Source organism: Etheostoma cragini, chromosome 9 (assembly GCF_013103735.1).
Source record: "Etheostoma cragini isolate CJK2018 chromosome 9, CSU_Ecrag_1.0, whole genome shotgun sequence".
NCBI lineage: Eukaryota > Metazoa > Chordata > Actinopteri > Perciformes > Percidae > Etheostoma > Etheostoma cragini.
In genome coordinates this window covers 3,550,930-3,560,892 of record NC_048415.1, presented here as the reverse complement: position 1 = coordinate 3,560,892, position 9,963 = coordinate 3,550,930, and the positions used below count along the sequence as shown (strand labels likewise).

At 39.3% G+C, this 9,963-nt stretch overlaps 1 protein-coding gene across 1 annotated transcript in view; it reads left to right on the top strand.

Moving 5' to 3' along the window:
• LOC117950027 (BMP/retinoic acid-inducible neural-specific protein 3-like) overlaps window positions 1-9,963 on the top strand; it is a 46,261-nt gene that overhangs the window by 6,418 nt on the left and 29,880 nt on the right. The gene's annotated exons all lie outside the window — the stretch shown is intronic.

The following is a 9,963-nucleotide window of genomic DNA, read 5'->3' as shown; positions in this document are numbered from 1 at the left end:
TTTTTTTTTTTAAAGAAAGTTAATCTGCATGAAATTAAGGTTCTTAGTGTTCACTTACTAAATCTCACTTTAGATTTGAAGACTAAAGTTAGGGAATATGTCTTGGGTGGCTGAAGGAACAGATTTTTTCAGAAACTCCCATCAATAAATGTGATCCACAGCTTCTCCGGGAGGCTCAAAAGTAAATCCAGCAGTCCACAGAACAACACCTACACACTGCACACTCTGCGTTGACCTTCCCCACAGCAATCTAGCACTGTTGTTCATGTACTATTGCTTTGAGGCTTAATGTCTGACGCTCATGCCTGCTTGTAGATCTCTACGTACGTGATCATGATTTTGCGTGTAAGCGCTTACAAAGGGACATTATTTTCTCTTTGATGTCTTCTGCCTAGGACACCACGGGAGCTCATGCTTGGTATTTGTTTGTAAGACAGCCGGATGAGTGCAACTGGCAGTCATATATTATAATTTCACAAGAGCTGTGTTTCTGTGTTTGGCGCTAGTATGAGAAGTATTGTTGACAATTGTAGGAGGGAAGATAACTGGGTTAATTAGGACCAAAAAACCTCATTAGTCAGCACGGAGGGGAAGATGTAAAGTTTATCAGTTCCTGTTTCCTTACTTTGAGGATGGTTATAGGGTTGGCTCGCAGACAAGTTACAAATCGGATCCTGTTGAAAAAATTCAAACGGAATGTTTTGAGCAAACCCTCCCCCCCCACCCCACCCCATCTCGTTTTCTACCATTGTTTTCCTACATATTCAAAGTGTGAGATACAAAAAGAGACTCATTTCAATTTGCATACTTCCACTGCCAACAAAGAGGATCTGTTGTGGTGAGTGTTCCAATCATGCATATGCACAAACACACAAACACACAAACACACACACATGGCTCAGGTAGGTGACCGTTACAGCACTGGCATCCGACAATAAGTGAGCAGATGTTTCGGGCCTGAATGCTCTGTTTTGTGGTGGTCTCCAATGAAAACAGCTGCTAAAATCCTCAAGAAAGATTAGGCTTGGGAGTACCCACATCTCATCAAGCTTACTGTATCCTTCAAAAGACAGGGCGAGAGTCAGGATCCAACACTGCAATCAGTAGCAAGGCCAATAACTCTGAAGAGAATATGTAATTCTTGCAGTTACACAAAGTTAAAGATTACAAACTACAGCCTGAACAACGTGCTTTGGAATCTTGCAAAGACGTGAATCTACTCATCATAAATGCTACAGGTTGTTAGGAAATGGCAATACTTGAGCCTGTTTCGGATGTTCTTGTCAGCAAGATCAGTCAGATGAAATGGCTCAAAGCGTGGAGACTGGTAATTTAGTTAATTTAGCTCAATGCCTTTGTAAATCAATCACATAATTTCTTGAATAATGTCAAGATTAGCAGCAATCACAGCTTCTATGAATTTATGTCTTCTACCTAATGAAACATTTGTAAGCATTTTTTTTTTCTCTGTAGCTGATCATTTTGATTTCAATTCCATTTCAGTGGGCAACCCAACCCTTTTTTAACGTATATATATAAATTTGAAATAGTCTTTTCTGATCGTTTATATGAAAAGTGGAAAAACAAAGAGTTATTTCACACAGAGGTTCCAAATTGCCGCGGGACATACCCGGCCCACACTGTGTACGTCACACTCTAATATAACCACCAAATAGTGCTTGTAATCAAAAATGCTTTTGATTCACTGTCTCATCATTCTGTTGGCATATTTTTACATCAGGCCTCAGGGAAGAAGTTATGAGCATAACTTTTAGTTTTGCTCGAGCGGAGGTCTTCCAACACAGACTCCTATTTTTCACTCAAGTTTCTTCGATTCGTTGAATGAATTTATGGTGTGAAGTTGTCCAGATCTTTTTTTTTTTTTTTAAATGATCATACCAATTGTTTTTTGGGCTATCGAGAATGTTTTTATTCCTTTCAGGGAACTTCCTTTTAAAATCATTTGATATGTATTCTTAGTTAAAAAGTAAGTGGCATGACAAAAAAAGCTGAAAAACACAGCACTCTTTGCCTCGCCATTGATTTTTTTTTCCACAGCTGTATATAATATCTAGTGGTGCTTACTGAATACAGCCTGCCATTATTTGTTTAACACCTTCCTTTCTCCATCAAACTGGCAGAACCTATAAGACCTCACAATTGATTTTTTTTTTCACTCAGAAATAAACAGTGTTACTGTTAGGTGCCTTTAAAAGATAAATAGCAATCTTTGTGCTTTCCCTCTTAAGAAATATGTTTCCTTTTCCAAAAGGCGTTGGACATTTTTAAACAAATTAAAGATGAAATCCTGTGCTTTACATGACAAGGCTGATGCTATTGTGCATGGGGGGTACATGCTGACTCTTTATTTTGCCAGAGAGCCATTTCCAGACCTTGAGGGTCCCATAACAGATGTTCATACCGTGTTTTAATTTTAGTTTTTAAAGTTATGATTAGCTTGGTGCTTTGAGAGTTTGTTGGGCAATGTCTTTTTATGATCTGGAAGTAGATTATGAAAATATTAGAAAACAAAACAGTTACTTAACAGCTAAATTCAACATGGTTACGGGTTGTATTTGCTGTAGGATGCTACTTCTTGCCTTTCACCGACACTATTCTTGGCATTTTCCTGTTCAGGGAGCGAAAGTCCTCATTACATTCCTGTGTGGTAAAATCTATTCCCCCATCAATTGCACTCTGCTCACAATTCCATCGAGAGGACCTCACAGGAACAAACAGAGCTTTCATTTTATAATGTGGTTCCAAACAGCCCCAGGTTATTGGGGGCCCACGTTGTGCAAAATAATATTTGAGTGGATTTGCTGCAGCCTGGGTGTTTGCGTACTGCTTGAATTGAAAGTCCCTTTGTGTTGTATCTCCCAACATTTGATTTGTTGTTTCCAGATTATGTGAGGACTTCCTGCCTCAAGGAGGAGTGTTTTCTAACATTGATGAAAAGCTGTGTTTGCATAAGGTTAGAAATGTGACTTAATGCCCTTGTAAGTGAAAATGGCATGTATCTGATATCTTCCAGGCAGCTGATAACAAAGGCTTAGTGGATGGCTTTGTGTGGGTGATAATGTGATTACAGGCTGGCACAGTCCTATCTAAAAAACAATGTTTATAGACAGCACTGTTATAGTAAGTTTAAAAAAAGAAAATGGGATGCGAGTCAGAATTATTTGAAAAGGCAGAGGAGGAAAAGAGTGGGCTGTTTGAGGAAGGAAAAGACAAAGGTGTTTGAGAGGGAGGAAAAGAGAGGGAGTGAGCAACGGGGAAAAGACAGTGTTCTCTTGCATCCAGTTTTTGGACAGCTGCCTGTGGGATGATAGGATTAAAGAGTCTTTTAAAATGACCTCTGTGCTCTATTTCACTATTAACAGACGGCACACTCCCCTCTGAGATTGGTCACCCCATACACAACATGCACGATGTAAAGCAATAATATTTAGTCAACATGGAAGCAAAGGTTTCTTTTTTGATTCAGCTAAAACAAAAGATGCACTTGTAGCTGTTTTGTGGCCAATGTTTTCCATTGCAGCAGAGACACGTCTGCATACAGTATGATACTGCAAATTATTCTAAAACCTGATACTTTAAGATAACAAGTCACAATTTCAGTGTTGGATTTTGTCAAACCACACACACACAGTGTTCATTGTGGGGCCATCTGCTGCTGTAGGAATAGAGCAAAATAGTGGCATGCTTGAGACCAACCATAGAGCATGGCAGAAGATAACAAAAAAGCCGGGAAGACAGCTTTGTCTGTGTGCAAATGAACTATTCAACACTACTGGAATGAGAGCAAAGATTTCTGAAGGACTCATTTAGTTTAACTGCATCAATAACAAAAGAAGTTGAGCGAATTGTGGGAGGATTTGCTCAGTTTTAGTGTTGGAAAACTTTATCCCTGCCTCTATTTTACTGTTGGAAGGAGTTCATGCAATATGTGAGATCAAGTGTATTGTCTACAGAACTGCAGACTTGAAACTGGAGCCCTGACTCACACTTACGGCATGGACACACATTGCAATTATCATGCCAATTAGATTTGGAAGCGTGACCATGTTGGACTAATGTAGCTCAGCGTGAATTCTTTCAGGAAGATCTAACTTTTAATCAGTGCACTCTTAAATCAATGCAGCTGTTATCTTAATTAATGTACTTTTTACTGTATATAACTGTCACATGTCACATATCTGATTTAAATGGGGCTCAACGTAAATTCTTTCAGGAAGACTTAATTTAATCAATGCTCACTTCCTAAATGGAATCAGCTGTTGGAGGCGTTCACCTTCTTGCTAAACCAATCAGAATTGTACATAAATGCAAGCGCCGATCCCAGAGTCACAACCCTGCTTTTAAAAATCCCTTTCTCCCTGTGCTATTCAGCTGTTGTTGCAGGCAAAGAGTGTAACTCTGCAAGCTGACCAGTCCGGAGCCTCCTTCAGTCTGGTCTTAGGGCTCCTTCATCGCCACCACCGGTGCCTAGATTCCATGGGGGGGTCTGATGGTTCTCTACCCCTATGTATAGATATACAAAATATTCGGATAGCAATTTACATTTTTTTTTGTACATTTTATCGAGCAGTACAATAGACCTAATTTGCACATTTGCAAACACGTCTCTCCTGATTGAAATACAATCTGGACCCGTTGGTGTTGACAGTTGGGATATAAAATTATACAGTGAGTGATTTCTTTATTGTAATCACTGGCCTTCTGGTCAAGTCTCTGCCCGTTCTTCCCAATGCCATTATTTGAAACTTGTGATTTCATCAACTGTAATCGGGATCAAAAAATAGTTGTAATGCTTCCGCGTGAATTCCCTGCTGCTTGCAAACAAAGATGGCTGCTGCTAACAAAAAGTGGACTTTCAAATCAGCTTTCCAACACACAGAAATCAGAAGGTGACGGAAATCCGGCCAAAAAGAGGGACATTCTGCAGAATTTCTGGCAGCGCCGGAGCAATCCCGGAAGTGAAACGTTGTGGTTATATGCAGGTTGAAGTCACACAAATAAGAATTTCAAACTGGATTTGGACCTGTCAGTTTAGACAACCACACTTACTGGAGACTTCTCAGCCATACGACTTTATTTGCGACCCAAACTATTGAGTCTCAATTTAACCAGAGACTTCAGTTTTTTAATAATTTTTTTGTTTTTTTTGCGGCATTTTAGGCCATTGATTGACAGGACAGCTAAAGACACGAAAGGGCAGAGAGGTCGGAGTCAAACCCAGGCCCACTGCATTGAGGAGTAAACCTCTATTCATGGGGGTCCGCTCTACCCACTGAGCTGTCTGGGCACCCACGACTTCAGTTTTGACCCAACAGAGCTTTGCAAGGGATTTGTGCAAATGTTGAGACAGACCGGAAAACGTTGGATCGTGACTTTGCAATATGCTAAAAGGAACTCCAACGGTTTCTTTACAGGTCTTGGGGAGTTGCATATTTAGCGCATCATAACACACCTGGATCTCCAACTCAAAAGTTGCATTGTGGGCAATGTTAAAATTAATAGAAGACTAAACAGAGACAAGACTAGACAAGAAACAGCTCTGTTGAACATGCAAGTTTTTCTCAAAAAGACTCACACAGAGATATATAGCTTAATGTCTTTTTAAAAACAGTAACAACTACACATATTGTCACTGAAAACCCAATTTGGTTTTATGATACACAGACACACACACAAAGGCGCACAATAAGCCGAGTCTGGCGAGCAATGAAAGCAAGTTTTGACTGCAAGCAATTTCCTAATTGCCAGCTTATAGTCTTATTTAAACAATTAAATTCAAATAATAAACTGAAAGAGACAGAAATAAGGATTGATTATTGCAGCTTTAAGCATACAGGAGGAATGTATAATGGTATTTAATTTTACATTTTAAATCTGTTTCTGCTCATTCTTACCACCTCCAGCTGTTGTGCGCTCTTCCCATGCTGTCTGCTGTGTTGTCTGAGAGTAATGTTTTTTGAAACCCACGCACATGTGCACACACCCACACACACGGTCATATGGCTGAGTTAACTTGACAGATTGTCATCAGAATACTGTAATGGGACTCAAACCCCACCTACATCCCAACACACACACACACACACACACAAACACGCGCGCACGCACACACACACACATGCACACACACACACAGCAATGAAGTGTCACTGCGGGGGAGATGATCGACAGGTCTTGAGATAGTCATGGAGAGTAATGTGAGACCTGGACAACAGTCTGAACAGCAGGTAGTTTGATAAAATACAGCAACCGAGACTTGGTATTTAAGCAACTTACGTGTGTGTGTGTGTGTCTGTGTGTGACAGTATTTCTTCCTTGATTTGCATGTGGGTCTTAATTGCTGCAGGGTTGCGGTAAAGCTAGTGTTGAAGTATGATGAGTACAATTTTGTAACCAGCAGCGCAGCAATTATCTGCTGAGTTAAAGTGCCCATATTATTGAAAAAACACTTTTGGGGGGGATTTGGGGTGTTATTTTGTGACTCTGATGCTTCCACAGGCATACAAACTTGGAACAAAAAACTATCCATGCTGTTTTGAGCGAGATACAGGTTTCTGAATGTCCTCTGCCTTCAGTCTCCGGGTGAGCTCTTCAAAATCTGCACGGCTTTATACGTCACTAGCCGAGACGAAGTGGCTAAACAAAGCATACTAGTGCTAGCTTGCTACCTCGTTCTCAATGGCAAAACACTGCTACAACACACACTAGTTCACAATAATATTTAAAAGAACTACTTCCTGTCCCTGTTCTGCAGGTATTCCACAAGTGCCCCTTGTCTAGAAGAAGTCTCCCAGCTAATCCTGCCTTGTACTGACCAAAGTTGGAGAAAGAGTTTCTCTAGCTGATGTGATCTTACCTAGCTACTGGGCATGTGCAACTCCCAAAAAAGATGTCTCTGTTTTAGCTACAGAGTGAGATGCCTCACTCTGTAGCTAAAACAGACTTACCACACAGGGTGAAAACAGGACCTGCAGCAATGTGCAGTACAACAAAAATATGGTGTTATGTGAAAATGAAACAATGTAAAGCTATCCTCGTTCAACCTCAAAATCCAATTATGAAGCTGAAAATGAGCATAATATGGGCACTTTAAAGGGATGAATTCACAATTAGAATCATAACTTCTACCAATAAAAGTATTGCATAGTGCAATTGCTTCTAAAAAGCAATTGCCCTCTGTAATACTTTTTTATTAGAACATCTATGGAAATTACAAAGTGGGGATGCAACAGAAATGTAGCAAAACACGTCCCTTTTTTACCAAATAAAGTTCTTGTCTTGTATAGGAAATTCCCAGGAAATGATGACTCATATCAAAGGTGAAATATTTTGTTCTAAAAAAGGAGCTAAATTCAAAGGAAGATTGATGTATATCACACATGGGCGGATCTATAAGGGGGCAAGGCTGACCCTCCTAATGTAGAGCCTTGGCCCCCCCTACTGCCCCCCTAACTTTGGTGTTTAAAAAGCTGCAAAAACAAACTGCCACTATGTCCACAATCTTATTAAAAAACAACAACAAACAATTAATTTAAATTTAATAATGATAAATAATAATTGTAGATGTAATCTTAGCCCTCTGTTCCTCAAATACTTCATGCATCAAATGTGCAGAGCGGTATTCACACTGTAATTTGTCTTCTGTTTGTTGACTTATATCTCCACTAGCTCCTGATAACACCAACTTTAGTTTTAAGGATTGTAGTGTGTTACTTTTGTTATTGATCAATCAGTCATTTTTACAAATCATCAATAAATCACTAGGACTATAAAATATCTAAAATTATTGAAACATGCCATCACAATTTCCCAGACTTAATTCCATTTTACATTACACGTCTGAAATTATTCATTTTTCTCTTTACCAAATGATTACTTCTTGTTTGTATCAGATAAACTTGGCAGGGGAGGACAAATTAAAAAAACAAACATTTTATTAGAGTCAAACTAATAAAATTAGTTTATATTGATTTATATTACAACGTCCAAAGATGTGTGTAGGCAAGCCTCCCAGCATGCACCAGGGTATTAAACTCATTGATTTCTTGCATTGTCACTGGCTTTCTGTTCTACATCATGTTTAACAGTACAACATTTGTACTGTTTAAACTTAGAGAGATGTTCTGATGATTAATTTTAACCATGGATCTCAGCAACCTCAAGCCCACCCAAAACGTGTCCTTGTCCTTACTTTACCCTTATTAAAGTACTCTAGTAAAAAGAATATTGCTTGCAATGAAATGTGGTGCAGTTAAATCAGGTGAAGTTGTACGTAATGACAGAGACGAGGAATGGCAATTATTCACTTTCATCTGCATTGGTTGAATTGGCTTGCATATTTACATGTGATGTAATATGTTGGCTTAATATTGTGGACAAGGTCATTCCACACGGGTTCTATTCAAACTACAATGTGATCAAGTTTAATAAACACAATTCTACTTGTGTTCATAGCTGCATATGGTTTTTATTGGCAGTGCATTTGCTTTCGCTCGCTAACATTTTTATTGTACCTTCACAATGATGTAAGGGAGAAATGCAATACAACTGCTAGTCGTTGCAGTAGACGGTATGCTTTATGAAACCCCTATTTGTGGTTTATTAGTAGGCAGACGTACTTGGCTTGTGTTTTTCTCACAGCCGATGTTTATGGTGCCCGAGACGCTTCAACTTAGATTCAAAAGCTACAAAAGAAATACAATAGCCACAACACAAATGCTGTGAAGAACTGACACATGCCTGAATCATGATGTATTTTGAGCACTGATGTTATTTTCTGCTGTCTGTTGTCATGTTCTGCTTCCTTATAAACCCTGAGGGAGTCACCTTATCAGGTGGTCGAATGGAATATCTTCAATTGACAATGGAGGAATATGTTGATTTGTCATGACAGGGAGTCTGATTTCTTGCATTGCTACTATGGTTTTATTGTGTTCTGCATCAGGTTCTACAATAACCCTACTGTTTCTACACATTCACTTTATCCATAGTTAGTTATGGCCAGTGAATGTGGTTGAATTGTGACTGAAGTTTTGTGCACAATTGTGACATTGTCCCCAATTTGAGCACTTAAAGTAGTATGGATCAAAGCAAGTCCGAGGCTGTCCTTGAGTCTGGGGTTTGGCAGCTTGAACCCTGGCCCTTCCTGTCCACATAACAAAGGATCTTTGATCTAGACACTAACCCCCAATTTCCTCTCAATAAGTAGACCATGGTAAAATGAAAATACAGCCCTAGAATATACAAGGTCACAACCGAAAAAGAAGATTACATATTTCAGAGAGTGTGAATCGTTAGTGTGCTTTAACATTATTATTTTTTTGTGTGTACCATGACAGTGTGAAGTTTCATTTTTGGGTTCAACAACAAACAAAAATCTGAAAGTAAAGTGCAAAAAAATACATATATGTAAAAAACAACAACAAATCTTCACATTTAGGAAGCGGGTCAATTTCTGCCATTTTTCTATTTATAAATAACTTAAATGATCAATTCATTAACATTGTTTGCAATCTTGTGTGTAATGAAACCCCTTTTAACCTGTTTTGCGTTCAATGTACCACTGGTGGTTCGAAATTGGGATCATGCATCATTTCTCGGTTTTGATCGCGTGTAACTTTTTCCCTGTGCGCGCTAGAAAGCATGTCGACACGTCATTGTAATCTGTGGTGCCAGCACGTTCCAATGGACCTGGTTGCTAGCCAATAGCATGATTCTATCAAGAGATACACTCAAACTAAGCCAATCATATCGCACAGCCCCCATTGGGCCCACGTGGGAAAGAATGACAGTAGAACGCACCAATTAGAAGGACAGGTCATAAAACTGGTATCCCTGTGTAGCCAGTAAACAGACGAGTTGAAAGGTACCAGACATGGCCAAAAAAACCTATCCCTGAGTTGACTCCAACTGTCTGAAAGCCAAAAATATGGCCTTCTTATA